Genomic DNA, 15313 nt, shown 5'->3' with positions numbered 1-15313 from the left:
TGTGTAATTTTACTCCTGTGTAGATTCCTGTAACCACCATCACAGTCAAAGTACAGGGTTTCTCCGTCTCCATAGAACTCCACGTTACCTCTTGTATTCCCGCTTCCCTATCTTCCTCCTTCCCTGGCAACTGCTAATCTGGTCTCCATTTTTACAGTTTTGTCATTTCGACAATATTCTCAAAATTGAATCAGACTTCAAAGGGTGTGTAACCTTTACAGACAGACTCTTTCCGTTAGGCACAGTGCCCTTGCGGACTATCAGATCGTCACATGTACTAATAGTTCATTTGTTTTGTTGTCGAGCAGTATTCTAACGACTGGATATGCCAGGGTATCTGTCACTCACCTAATAAAGGACATTTGGGTTGTTTTCAGTATTTTGCTGTTATGAATAAAGCTACTATGAACATTCATGCACATGTTTTCTTGTGAACATAAGTTTTCATTTCTCTGAGATAAATACCCAGGAGCGTGATTGCTGGGTTATATGTTACGTGCATGTTTAGTTTCGTAAGAAACTCCCAAACTATTTTCCATAGTGGCTGTACCATTTTACATTGCCACCAGCAATGTCTGAGAGATCCAGGTTCTCTGTATCCTCACCAGCATTTGGTATTATCACTTCTTTTTATTTTAGCTAGACTAATAATGTATAGGGATGTGTCACTGTGGTTGTAATTTGCATTATCTTAATGTCTAATGATGTTCGACAACTTTCTTGAGCATATTCGCTGTCTATATATTTGTGGCATATCTGTTCATGTCTTTTGGCCTTTTTCTAATTGGGCAGTTTGTCTGCTTTTTTTACTATTGAGTTTTGAGAGGACTTTTATATAGTCTTGATACAAGGTGTTTGTCAAATACATGACTTGCAAATGCTTTCTCCTTGTTTGCAGCTTGTCTTTTCATCCTAAAGACCTAAACAGGGTCTTTCACAGCACCAAACAAGTGGAGATTTTAAATCCCCACATAGAAAAGCCTGACCTCTACTTGAGGGCTCCCGAAATGGTCCTCCATTGGTCATTGCTCATGAAGGCAGATCATGGGTCTAATTCCCGTTCGGGTGTGCTTATTCAGATTTACAATAGCTCACCCACCACGGGCTTAACTCTATTCAGTGGCTACATGTCCGTGTTTTTCAGGACATCACAAAAGGATGAGCTGAGAAAGACTAGTCTACTACTGAGAGAACAGCTGAAGGTCAAGTCCTCAGTGATCCAGAAAGTGAATCTGTAGCATCCTCCCCTTTAGAAAACTAGAAAATACACCATCATCAGTATAGAGTGAAAGCCAGCATTCACAATGCCAGGAGGCTTCTCAAGGCATTTTTACCACAACATAAAGTAACAAACAGACTTGATTCATCGGGTGAACCAATACATCGGGAGAGCCAAAACGCACATAGAATTCAAAACCAGAAATAATCTCAAGTTTGAGTCATCCAATGTGCTTGTCCATATTGATTGCATCCACCAGATCAAAGTCAAATCTGCTCCACGTGGCAAATGCAGCCTCAGGTTGAGGGCTGCTGCCATGGGGATTGCAGGAGCGAAGAGTTTCTGACACCCTGTCAGCCTGAAAGGAATGGATTACAACTCCATCTTATGTAAATTTCCACCGGGGAGAAAAAGATTAAAAGGAAAATAATCATGCTTTAGTCATTTTCATTTAGGGTAATAAGACCCTTAAATTCCTTCTTGGGGAAAAAGGCAACAGCTGTTCTATCACAAATGATAAGATATTTTATTTGACATACTGCAGGAACCCAATCTTTAGCTGAAACTTTGACCTACTAGTTGTAATAGTTATATTTATAAACATATAACATAAGCCAATTGGCCATAGACATGAAGATTTAGGGATGAATCATACCAACATGAATTCTGGAAGTAGAAGGAGAAATCGTGTCCTTCCTGCCTCTCCATGCCCAGGCTGAGTGGGTCTGAAGAGGGCGGACTGTCAGGTAAAGACCAGATCGCAGGGTCGGTAAGTGAACACCACATGTTTGCTATGCTACATTGTGAATTCTCTTCATTTGGCTGCAGCCCTCACTTCTCACGTGAGGATGCACCTCACCCCAGCTCTCAGCCCGCTGTGTCACTTTAGCGAATGACTGCATCTCATCAGTACAACTCTTTGATGTTGTTGTCGTCATTGTTATTATTATTACTTGCCAATGAAGGAACTTCTCCTCAGGCAGAGTACCTTGCTCAAGGCATTGACCAGGATTGGAGCCCAGAGTCTTACTCCAGAGTCCATATTCTCAATTATTCCCACAGTCTGCTTCTGTCAGGTGACTGTCCATCTTTGACCTCCACTTAATAAGAATCTCAGAATAACAGCTAATTTAGGTTGTGTTTCTCGGGACCACAGGATAAGTCGGGGGGATTTTGGGGTGAGTCATCTGCAGAAGTTAATCTTGTTTTGAGAATTGTACTGGCAGCTTACGGTAAGGGAAAATGTGTTTTTCCCCGGCTTCCTCTAGGTTCTATAAAGAATGTAAAAAAGATGGTGAGAGGACGGTATGGAAATGACTGTGCTCTCCCTTTGCTCAGCGTAGCTGCTCCCAGCTGTCAGGGATGATAACAGGGTCCGGTGTCTGGGTATGCCTGCCTGTGGGCCCAGAACAAGCTGGAAGTCAGGTGTACGGCTCAGATCCTCAGGAAGATGGGGGAGCCAGGACACATATATCAGAAGAATTCAATACTCGTGAGAGCTGTGGCTTTGTCAGTTTTGTTCACTGACACCTGGACTAATGCTTGGCCGGGTAATAGTTCCATAAACATTTGTTGAATGAACAAATAAATGAAAAAATGAATGAATGTAGCAGATGCTGGTACGGCTTCCTATTTCTTCAGTCACTATGAAGATGAAGGACATCAAAAACAGGGGTATTTAGATACTCATCAGAAATGTTCAGCTGCCATACATCCTGACTTTATACTCCTAATAATTATTATATTTAATTCAAACTTCCTTTTAAAGAAGTAACTCTTTTTTTCTTTTGTTATCTTCAGCCTCCCCTCTTACCTGCTAACTTAAGTCCTTTCTACCCTAAAATATCTTAGCTTGATCCCATATCTTTCTCTATAATCTCTCTATTTCTACTTCTCCTTTCAGCCAAATTTCTTAGGTTATATAAAATTTGTTTCTATGATCCCTCTTTCTATGCAGTCCTCAAACCCATTATTAACTACCCCATAGTCCCCACAACTCCATCAAAGTATTGGCATCAATGTCCAATACTTTACCAATTCAATGAATACATTGCAGTTCTTCACTTTCATGAAATGTACTTTAGTTGCATTTGAAAGAGCAGTCCATTCAGTGTTAAAATTCTCCTTCCTTGGTGTCTGCGACATCATTTGATTTGGATTTTACCCCTCATTCGCTGACCACTCTTTCTTCATAGGTTTCTCTTCCTTTTTCACATGGAGGTTCTATGAGGTTCCATCTTCTGGCCACTGCCTGTCTTGCTCCACACATTCTCCTTATGTGAGCCTTGTGTTTTAGCTCCTGAATGGTCACATGATCCAGGCGGGCCAATCAAAGTCTTCCCTGGGAATTTTGTTAGAATTATCAGGAAAATGAGTTCTCTTTTCTTGGAGACAATTGGCGTTAAGGGTCACATTAGTCTGGAGCTGCCTGGGACCTTCTTCTCCAGCAGCAGAGGGGCTGCCTGAGCAGAGAGTCACAACACGGGGCAGCAGAGTGGAAAGACATATTGTCATCATGTTGCCACTGCATATCTGAAGATTAAATTAACCCTGGACTCTAAAGTTCTGTGAATTAATATATTCTTTTTCAAGCAGGTTTGAGTTATGTTTCTGACACCTGCAACCAAGAATCCTGAAAAATATACCTTGTGCTGTCTTCCTATTTTCAGTGTCATCTTCACAACTACAGCTCTCTCACTGCTGGCAGGGGGATTGACGAAAGATATTCAACTGGCAGTGCCACTTCCCTGCTTAAGATCCTTTGATGGCTCCCCAGAGCCTACTCAGGGGAGCCAAACTCAAGAGCCTTGAGGAAACAGGCAGATGATGTAAATGAGGGAAGAAGGCCAATCGAAGGGGGCTCAGCTGGAGAGTAGGTGCCACGCCTCCAGCCATGATATCCAGAATGAAAACACTGTGTGACTGCCACACCAAACACATCTGGAGGCCGGATTTGACCTCCAGGCTCCAAATTGGCAATCTCTGGTCCATGCCGCAAGTTCAAGCTCCTGCACACAGCCCGGGAGGCCTTTGTGACCAAGCCCCTGACGCTTCTCAAGACTCACGTCATTCTGTCATTAGATGCTGTAGTTATACTAGATCAATGCCGACATCTTTCACCATCCCATGCTTTTGCTTACGTCGTTCCTTTACCTGGAACCTCTGTTCACCCATTCTTTCTATCATCATCTTCATTTTGCTAAACCCCATTTGTTTTCAATATTCATCTCAGGTATTATCGACAACTCCAGGGGTCCTGCTTTCAATGGAATAGGTGTCCTTCCTGCTCCATGCTCCCGCAGCTGGCTGCACATTCCTCTGTCATTGCAGCTGGCATACACACCAGACCGTGTTGATTTCTAACCCACAACCATTCCTTTTCCTGTTTACTTGCTGGCAGAATATACCTCTCTCAACAAAGACGGGAAAACCTGAGACTTCTTTCCCAGCCTGCCTTGCACTTAGGGTCTGGGACGTGATCCAATCCTGCTCAAAGGGGTTGAATAGGAAATCTGCTAAAGTATGCTCGGGAAAGATTTTCCTCTGTGACAACAAAGGAGTGATGCAGAGAACACCTTCCTTTTCATTTCTGCTAGTGGATGTCGTTCTGTGAGGAGTGAGGGTTGGAGCTGCAGCAGCCTTCTTGTAGCTATGAGGGGAAAGCCAAGAGAATCACAGAGAAGGTGAAGCAGATCCCTGAGCTGCGGAACCAGCCTGGGAACTTTCTCCTTCAGCCTTTTTAAGATGTGAGATATGGTAATAACCCCTTTTGACTAAGTCAGAATTTTGCAGCGTATTCTGTTACTTGCAGCTGAACATATTCAAAATGATTCAGCATATTGTGTTCACATTTCCTTGTGTTTTTCTCCTCTACTATTCTCTTATTCGTAGAGTGGGATGATCAGATACTCATCTTTGTATCCCTGGCGTTTTAGCACAGAGTAGGAACTCAGTAAATGTTCACAGAAGTATTTATTTTTCCATAATGTTTTTCCTAAGAGCTACAGAAAATGGTGTGTGCCAGAGAATGTCCCATTTAGGAGATAGCCCCAGAATGAGAATGAGAAATATGACAGTGAATCTTATTATGCGTACCTGTTTGGGGGTTTATGGGAATGAAGGATCTGATACGAATGTTACATCATCTCAGTGCAATCGACTAGTGCTATTCTAATTGTACACAAAGCCCAGCATGTATATCAATCAGATAATAGTGTGGTGTGTTGGTTGAAGAGGGGAAGAGTGGTAGGCACTTACAGTCCCCTCCTCCACGCCGAGCATGTTTCACATCTTGCTTGGGTGCCCTGGGTCAGTAAAACAGAAATGATAGCTGCCCCCATAATCTCAAACCCATCAAACCCCCTGGACATCCCTTAGCCCTTAGTTACTGCCTAAACTCTATTATTCAAAGTTGAAGGTTGCCATTAGCTTCGTAGAGGTTTGTGAAGTTCCATTTTCATTGAAATGTTTAGAACATGATACCGGCTATGGCTAAAAATGGTGCAATGAATCAAAAGGAAGTTACTTTGGAGGACCATTTGGCAGCCCCAGTCCTCTAAGTACATACATTTAATTTTATGGTTTGTAATGCAAATCCGTTGATTTTGCCATATCATAGGAAGCTTGTTCGTTTTGGCAACCCCTGTGAACTCATGGCAGACATTCTTATACGGGCTTCGGGCTGTTTTGTTCTTACTAATAAGGGAGGAAAATCCATTTAGATCTCAACATTGACTCACAGAAAAGCCATTCCACTTTTCACATTTACACAGCAATGCTGACTTAAGTCCTAATCTCAGATCTTCTTGACTCTGAAATTTAAACAGTGAAGTGGAGATCTCCACGTGATCTGGGTCCCAGAGTTTAGAACCTCTGCAGCCAGGAAAATGACTTATGTGACAGTGAAATTGTGGCGCGGGGTGGGCGTGGAGGGAGGAGGGTGCTATGGTGAGAACACTGCGCCTAGATCATTGTGACCACCCACAAAAGAACCCCGCGTCCGAGTGCGTGTGGATACAGGCGTTTTCTAAGGAGAGGACGTTAGATTACATTTCCATTTCTTCATGGCCACCGGTTTTCTTCCCTTTGGTTTCAGAAAAGTTCATGTAAGTCCCTCAGCCTGGATAAATTACAACCCATGGCCAACAAACTACTGTCTGTCCTCAAACTCTTGGCTTAGTTCCCTCACCTCTATGGTGTCCCTGAAGCCTTTCTCTTCTCTAACAAAACAGCGTTCTTGAAGCGCCCTCAATTTCAACCTGTTATTTCTCTCACGCTCCTTGTAACCCAGGATAGAAAGATACTTCTTGTTTCCTCTTTGATCAACAACACAACTTTGAGATCTTTCACTGTTCCCTTCATGCTATAACTCCTTTGCAGTTTATATTAGCCATCCATCCACCCATTCACCCGTCTTTCCATTCATCCATTTATCTAACTACCCATCCACCTCACAAATATTTGTTGAGTGCTTTCTGTTTGCCAGTAATTGCCCTGGGAGCTGCGGATAACAGTGGCGGACAAGCTAGGCATGTCCCTATTGTCACAGAGTTAGCATGTCAGCTTGCATACAGCGAAAAACGAATGAACACTAAATATACATCAATAGTGAGAGTGCTATAAAAAAACATGGCGGCGGCCATGACAAGGGGCCTTTCAGGTCTCATGCTGCAGGGTGTTGAGTGACCGAGGGCCTCAGCCGCTGAATTCTGAAGTTCATCTCTATGTTTGCCTGGGACTGTGCTTCTCAGGGGCTACTTCTCGCCAGTAACAGAGCAGAGCGGGGACACTAAGAGAGGCACAGAGCCCATTGACGGGAAACTTCGGTTTGTCCCTGGTTTGTCCCTCTTCCCTCCTTGTCACCTCCCCTTCACTCCGGAGCAGACCTTCCCTGCAGCTGGCCAGCTCCCCCAGCCAATCCCAGTTCCCTCAGGTCTCCCCGGATAGCATTTTGCGTTTCTTATCCCATCTTGCTGTCTTTTTCCTGGAGGACCTGGACTAACAGGAGACCGATGCGGCTTGAAAGAAAGTCGTGACCAGGAGTGGGGCTGTTCTGGATAAGGAGCCAGGAGAGGACTCTTGGGGGAGGTGCCTTTGTTTAGGGACCTGACCGGAGTGTGGGGGTGACTCATGCAGACGCCTGGGGGAGCCGCCCTTGGGGATGAAAGAAGAAGGAAGGGCACAGGTGGAGACTTAGAGACCTGGGTTTCTGAGGGTTCCCTTAAAATTGCTGAGGCATAGGGAGTGAGAGCAGGCAGGTTTCTGGGTTCCCTCCAAACTCCTGCCAGTTTCCTTCATCCGTTTTGCATATTTGGCTTCCTCGAAGATTTCAGATGAACAATGAGTTCCATGTTTAAATGCAAATATCTGAAAACCACTGTTCTGGATGAACTCTACGATTTCTGCCCCATTTTATGACTTTATGAGGCTATTGGCCATGGGGAGAATGGGTGGTGGAAGAAATTACCTCTGTTTGGAAGCCTAATTGTTCCACAGAGATACTGGATTAGCGTGAGGCAGGTGTAGATAAGGGGAATTAGAGCAAGTGATTAAAGGACTTAATGCATGGAGTCTGGTGGAGAGGGCTGGGCCTTGATAATTTGGGGGAATTTCATGTGAAGCTGTGAAGCCCTACAGTTGAGTGGCAGCTGGAGTAGACCAGCTCATATGAGGTCGGCAGGCGTGGACACAGGACAGGCGTGAGTGCTGAGGTCTGGGGAGGGGATGGGGTCAAAGGGTCGTCCTCCATGTGGAATGGAGGGGCTTTTAGAGAAGCAGTGGAGGATAACAGCTGCGCTCACGGACTTTGGTTTCAAAATGTAAAATATTAATATTGCCCAGGAGAAAGGCGACAGAATTTACCTATTATCAGGGCGTTGGTAACTTAATTTATAAAAATTTCCTGGCACTTCTTTAGTGATAAAACTTTATATTTTTCCCGCTTTGTTTTCAGTAGAAGGAGGTTAGCAGCACTAATGCAAAGACTGAGTTTGATGTGAGAGACTTTTTCAAAACATTTTCTTCCAGTCCTTAAGACTGTGTAGAGAATGCCAGAACCACTGATAGCCAAGTGAATGTATAACACACGGAGGTGAAGAAGATATGCTCGCCCAGTGAGGACTCGGGGAATCTTTGAAGTATGCTTTAGTTTGTTTAGTTTGCATGTAAATAAGAGGCTCAACTACAATGGCTAAAACATACAAGAGTTTATTGTCTCATGTAAAAAAAATTGGAGGTGAGTTGTGCAGGGCTGCTAAGGCAGATCCATGAATTTTCAGAGGACCGTAAACTTTCTATCTTTCCGCTCTGAGCGCCTTTTATCCTCATGATCCAAGATGGCTCTTGCCATTACATCTGGATTCTAAGCAGCAGGAAGGAGGATCTGTCTTGTCCCCGTTAAGAAGCCATTTATGATGCCCATACAACATTTCTGCTTATATATTATTGGCTAGAACTTAGTTTTGTGAGCACATCCTGCTGCAAGGGAGGCTGAGAAATAAATGATAATGTTCTCAGTTTAAAATTCAGATTTTAATTCATAAGGAAGAAGGGGGAATGGCTTTTGGGAGGCACCTAGCTGTCTGAGCAAACTACTGAGAAGTATACATACTAGAAATGGAACACAACATTCATTCGTGGATTTATTCATTCATTTACTGAATCACTTGCTTACTCATTAATTCAACAAATGCTGAGTTCTTGGGTACTGGGGACCTGAGAATGAATAGGGCGCTCTTTTTGCCCTCAGAGTACTAAGTGTTCGGTGATAAGGACAGTGGCATGTGAGAAGTGATCTGACAGGTGATTCTATGTTTGGTGACAGCCAGAGCAAAAATTTAGCTCTAGCGGGAATGGGGAGAAGAGAAGACATGTGAACGGGGACTTGGAGAAGGACAGGAATTCTTCACGTGCAGATGGGGGAAGGCACTCCACGTGGGGCGGGTGGGCGGACAGGCAGTATATTCAAAGTCCCGTTGGTGTGAAATAACATGAAATAGAAGGACCCACTTGGGAGCTGCAAGTACAGCCAGCGCAAAGCTGAAGAGAGGGCAGAGATGGACAACGAAGGCCTTTGGTATTCTGCTAAAGACTTAAAAATACAAACAAACAAAAATGCTTATCTGTTGTAGTTTATTTGATTGCAATATAGAGTGGAAGGCAGTCTAAGGCGCTGAGGCTTTATCCTATTGCTAACAGAGAGACACAAATGGGTTTGGCCAGTGAAACGTGGGCTGAAGCCACAGTGTGTCGCCGGTTCTGAGCCTTAGGAAGCACTGTCGTTGTTCCTGCTCACCCCTCTGGGAGCTTCCACCCTTGGGAAGAACATGCCCAGTTCTTGCGGTTCCTTCAACCTGGCCTCCAGAATGACATGCATGAAGCAAACTTGAACTTGACCCACAGCTTGAAGCAGAACTATCCTAGCCACCTCTCAAAGCTATGAGCAAGGCTGATTTTGTTTGCTTCACACATTTGTAATTGTCTGTAAGGCAGCGTCATAGCAGTAGAAGCCTGCTAATATATCTGGTAGTTAGACTCCTCTCTGCCATCTCACACTGTGAGTGCTAGATAGGGCATGTAGCCAAGCCTACCTGTCGGGTCTATCAGATGACCTCAGAGGGAAATGCCCAACAAAGGCAGCATTCTGTAAACCAGAGATTTGGGGTTCACCAGGACATAAGAGCTGGCATTCAGGTGAATGACGGGGTTTGCTGAGATCAGGGCTTCTCAAATTTAGCAATACTGACATTTTGTTGTTGGGGGCTGTCCTGTGCATAGAAGTTTAGAGGCATCCCTGGTTTTCACCCATTGGGCTCTAGTGGCACCCCTTCCCCTAATCTGTGCCAACCAAAAATCTCCCCTGACGTTACCAAAGATCTCTTGGGTAGCAAAATCATTCCCGGTTGAGAACCACTCATTTATCTGATCCATCTTCGGTTTTCTTGTTAAAGATAAGCACAGAAATGAGAACGAATGACACCATTTGTTGAGCACTTACTGAAGTCCAGGCATTTTTTAAAGCGCTTTCAGGAATGACTCTAATTTGGAAAGCATATTACTTAGGTGAGGCTGCCATAATAAACCACCACGGACTAGTGGCTTCAATAGAAATGTGCTTTCTCACTGTTCCAGAGGCTGGAGAGCTGAGATCAGGACCAGTTAATTCTGAGATTGTTCTCATTGGCTTGGAGGCGGCATTTCCTCCAATGGCCCTTCCTCTGTGAGTGTCTGTACCTGATCACCTCTTCTCATGGGGACTCAGGTCATGTTGGATCATGACCCGATTTAAATTAATTACCTTTTTAAAAAATGATTCTTTAAATATAGTCTCATTCTGAGGTACTGGGGATTAGGACTTCAACATACAAATTTTTAGAGGACACAATTCAGCCATTGGAGAAAGTTTATGAATGGACACAGAGGTTAAATCACACTTGCTTTTGGAACATGTTTAGAATGTGGGACCAACCCCAATAACTCCAGAATCTGTGCTTTCGACCAATTTCCATACTGCCTCGCCTAGAGATCAATCCTGCGAGGGACTCGGGAAGTGAGGCATTACATGAGGGTCATGCCATGGATTCTGTGTGTGTGTGTGTGTGTGTGTGTGTGTGTGTGTGTGTGTGTGTGTGTTATAGTAGGAAAAAAGAGTGGGCTTGTTCAGGTATGATGCTCACTCCCCTTCCATACTGGTGCATGGGAAGAACCTCCCCAAATCAGTTTCCCTGCTCATTTCTGGGAAGCTACAGAGACTGTGGGAAGTTCTCAGCCTCTGCAGAGCTGGTCTGGACAACTCAGTTCTACTCAGTAAAGATATGTTTGTGGACCCCGTGCCTCTTTGATGGTAGAGGTTAAAAAGCCCTTAAAATTTCCTACCTGTTCATCTACCAATTCTACTCCTTGGAATTTTTTCTTAGGAAGGAATCAAATATGTGAATGAAGATTTATGCATAGGATATTTGATTTTAGCATGATTTGCAAGAGCAAACATTGGATAGATATTGGATAAATAAATTATGCATGTCCATATGGTGAGATGTTCAACTCATAGATGAATATTTTCTTCCAAAGGAAAAACTTCATGATATATTAGTCCTTGGGAAAAATAGATTTAAATGCCATATAGAGGATGAGCCCAGTTTCTGAAATTGTGTATATTTGGCAGTCTCTACTGGACGAGTAGAGACTTGTCAAATGAAGTGGAAGTGAACTGTATTCACGGTTTCCTGCTGTCCTATCAAGCTTGTTCTGTAGATTTTTATCCTTCTCCTTGGTGAAAGTGGGGCAAGTCCCAGGACTTCTTTTGTCATTCTTATCTAAGAAAAAGTCATCCAGTCACTTCTTTTTCAAAAAAACCTAGTCTTCATTTACTAATCAATATGTTCACTCTAGAGTAAGGACTCAAACCCTCCAAGCTTCATTGCAAGTGAGAATTTCTTCCCTCTCCCAGCTCGGTGGCGCTGGGCTGGCCCCTGAAATGAGGAGTGTGGGGTGCCTTGTCCCTCTTTCTTCACCTGGTGCTTCTGATTTGCTCCCACACCCCCTAGACTCTCTCTGGCACCTCCAGAATTGAGAAGGGGAAAGAGAAGGAAAGTGGCGGGAAGAGACTTACTGGACTGGTGTCGTCCTAGCCACCGTCCAGGTCTGCCAGTCGACTCACTGTCTCCTGAGTTCTTTCATGGTCCTTTGAAGCCGGATTCCCCCAGTTCCTGGTGGGCACCAGCCATTCGCTTGGCCGGGAGCTTGTGTCCTTTCTGATGGCTCCTGCACGATTTCTCCCTCAGCTCCAGGACCTGGCGGCACACCTCCTGGAATAGTTCTGTTTCACAGGATGCTTTCGCACCACTTGAGGAAAGCAAGTCACCTTCGACGCAGCGACTCCTCACTCCATGCTTGGCGCAGCTGGCTGGCCACAGTCTCTGGTCATTTAGATTCCTCGGGGTGAGTCAGACATCAGTCTGCTGAGACCCCCATGTTCCACGCATCGAGCCTTCGAAGAGGTCTCATCGAATCCCCTTTAGCTCCGCTCTGGGTGAGAAGACAGAGCCCCGCCCCCACAGGAGCAGGACCTCCAGGCCTGACAGCTCTCTCCCCAGGTCCTTATCCAATGCCAACCCCTACCTCTGCCTCTCCAGCTTCTTTAAGTTTCCGGAGGTGGGTAGGTTGGTTTCTTGAAACCTGGCTCCTCCCTACGGTTTTGTGATCTCACCCTTCGCTTTGAAGTGGGAAGCAGCCAGCTCTTGTTGTCTTGGAGTCTCAGCTGATAGTGAAACAGAAAGAACCTGTTTTTAACATCCTGTTTAGCACAAACAGAATAAAGAGGCAGATGGCACGCACATTAGTCGTGCAGAGGCATCTGGGGGAGAAAGGAGGATGGACGTCGGGCTAGGATGATCTCCAGGGTTCCTCCCGACCCAGAGACTGCATGGCACCCTGGCAGAAAATAAAAGAAAGTGTCAGACATAATTGCTGACCGGGATGTCGGAGACGAGAAACCCATGCAGCATGAGAGTGGTAGGCCATCGAGATCGTCCTTGATAAAAATAAATGCCCCAAGTGTGAATTATCAGAGGTTGAGTCATTTGGAACAAGTGTGATAGCTCAGAGAAGAGAGAGGGGTCAGCTTATCACTGCGGAAAGTTTCCACGAGAAACTATATGCGAAGTAAGCTGGGTGTCACAGCGAGGCCTCGCTTCAGGTCCCCAAGCCTCTCCTCCCGGGCTCTGTGCTCACTTGTTCGCTCAGGTGCCATCCTGCCCGGAAGTCACTCTCTCAGTCCCTGCAGCTGGAGGCAGACAAGTCGTCTCTCATCCTCACTGCACCCTTTCTACATTCCTGGGTTGCCTTGGCTCATGGAGGGAAACACACACATGTGCGCGCGCGCGCACACACACACACACACGTCATTATTGTTACTATTATCCTTGTTGTTGGTATTATTATTTCCAAGGCACTGGGTTGGTTGCTGGCCGAGTCAGGATTAGCGCCGGGTTTCTGGGGACAGGGCTCTCTCTCTCCTCTCCTGTCTAGCATTCTAGGTCTTACTCAGGCACCAGAAGCCTGGAAAGCATTTTACAGGATATTCTAATCCTGCTGGCGTTTGCGATTGGGCCCACGTGCCCAAACCCATCTTGCGTATTGCCAGCTGGGAGCCTCCGGGAATGGAGCTGCTCCCCAGAGACAGAGAAAATGCAGCCCAAGGCGAGGGGCCACGGAAGGCCGAGCCCCCAGTGCTGGTCCTGCTGGGGAGGCTGGCCCGTCCCCACCTGGCCGCCCTCCCTTCTGTGCATCTTTACCGAGCGTTTGGCTGGCATTTCAAGCAGACCCGGGCTCGGGTGCTGGGCATGCGTTGGCTCTCTGGGAGAAAGGGAAAGGCCTGGCCTTGGGCCTGATGGGAGCCCCATTTCTCTGCCAGAGAAAAGGCAGTTGCCTTGAATTACTGCAATTTTAAGTAGCCTATTCAAAGCCTCCTGTTCTGCCGGAAGGAAACCAAGACACAGAGAAGGGTAGTGATGCTCAAGTTCATCTTTCTGGTTTAGATGTGGCCAGTACTAGGCCGGCTGGAGAGAGGTCGGTACCTCCTCTAACTTTGCCCAGGTGCCCACCTCATCTGGGGTGAGCGCCCTGCTTCCTCGGGCTGAGTTAGATACTCCTGTGTGTACCAGGGCCACTGGCCTTATCCTTGGACTGTAGGAGCCCTCCCCACTAAGCCACGTGTCCCTGGAGGGCCAGGCACATCTATTTACCATCCCTAGGTCAGCAGGAGAGGACCACTGCGGGCCTGCAGGGGTCGCGCTGGTTGCGGCGGGGCCCTGGCATCGGGGCTGGCTTTTCCATACCAAGTCAGACCTGCTCGACCCGTTGACAGTCTTTTCTCCCTTTTTGTCACAGCGAGCCTCAGAGGCCGAGCAGTTTCTTCTGAGGATTCCAGCCTCTTCATACCAGGAGACAGCTGGAGTTTCTGGCTAGTTTCCCAGCGAAAGGAAAACGGGAAGAGGTTCTAGAACATTACCTTCCAATAGAAGAATAATGTGAAAGAGGGAAACAAAACAGGTGAAATTAATTTTAATAATACATTTTATTTGATCCAAGGTATCCAAAATACTATCATTTTTACATGCAATCAATGTAAACCATTATGAATGAGATATTTTGCCTTTTTATTTGTACTGAGCACTCAAAATCTGATATGTATTTCATACATATTACAGCACATCTCAATCCAGACTCTAAACTTTCACAGAAAATACTTGATGTGTATTTCGATATTACAAAATTTACAGATTAAAAAATGGATTGACCTGCTCGCTCATGTTGTTCACAACGTACTTAAAGTTTTCCAACACCTGGATTCAGTATCTGTTTTTAAACTCAGAGATTAATTAAAATGGAATAAAATATTTCAGTTCCTCAGTCACACTAGTCACTTGTCAAGTCACACACCGGCTCTAGAAGGTGGGATGGCAGCCAAGGGAAGGGGCCGTTGAAACAAGAAGAAACGTCCAACGGCTCTAGAGGGGTGGTGGCAGCTTCACTCAGCAATTCTGCGCGTCTAAACATACGTTTCACTTGTTTTACTCAAGCCTTCAGGGGCCCAAGGCAGGTGGCAGTGAAGGGGGGCGACCCGGGGAGCTTCCAGCACCGTCTTCAGTGGGATTTCACCTCTGTGCACTTACTGCAGCATCAGGAAGTCTGGGCAGCACTGCTGTTGCTGCGGGGACATGGAGGACTGAGACTCTGGGCAGAGTCCCCTAGTCCAGGGACACCCCCTGCAGAATAGCTGGGGAACTGGGGGAGCCCTGGGAACTGACGGAGGAAACAGCTTCTCCCCCTACTGGAATCCAAGGGAATGGCAGCCCTGCCTGGCTCGGGTGACTCAAGAGTCACAGGGAGAGGCAGCCCATTGTTTCCTGAGTCCTCCTTTCTGTGCCCGGTGGGGCAAGGTGGCCAGGGACCAAGGAAAGGCTGGATCCCTTTTGGGGTTCCAAGTCTCGGAACACAGAGACTCCAGACTTTGGAAGCATAGAGACAAAGAGTCTGGAAAGGAATCTGAAAAGTGAAGGTAAGATCGTTTAATAAAGTTCTGTGATTTCTAAA

General features: G+C 45.8%; 1 long non-coding RNA gene across 5 annotated transcripts in view; it reads left to right on the top strand.

Moving 5' to 3' along the window:
- Nucleotides 1-15313, top strand: part of LOC107503225 — a 56935-nt gene that overhangs the window by 20106 nt on the left and 21516 nt on the right. For all 5 annotated transcript variants that reach the window (XR_004954643.1, XR_004954644.1, XR_004954642.1 and 2 more), the window contains exon 2: nucleotides 14108-15278. This is a non-coding gene — a long non-coding RNA (uncharacterized LOC107503225). The remainder of the gene's footprint in view (nucleotides 1-14107; nucleotides 15279-15313) is intronic.

The sequence above is a fragment of the Rousettus aegyptiacus genome, unplaced genomic scaffold, assembly GCF_014176215.1.
Source record: "Rousettus aegyptiacus isolate mRouAeg1 unplaced genomic scaffold, mRouAeg1.p scaffold_m13_p_15, whole genome shotgun sequence".
In the NCBI taxonomy this organism is placed as follows: domain Eukaryota; kingdom Metazoa; phylum Chordata; class Mammalia; order Chiroptera; family Pteropodidae; genus Rousettus; species Rousettus aegyptiacus.
Note: the sequence above shows the minus strand (reverse complement) of the source record. Positions and strands in the feature narration are given on the sequence as shown.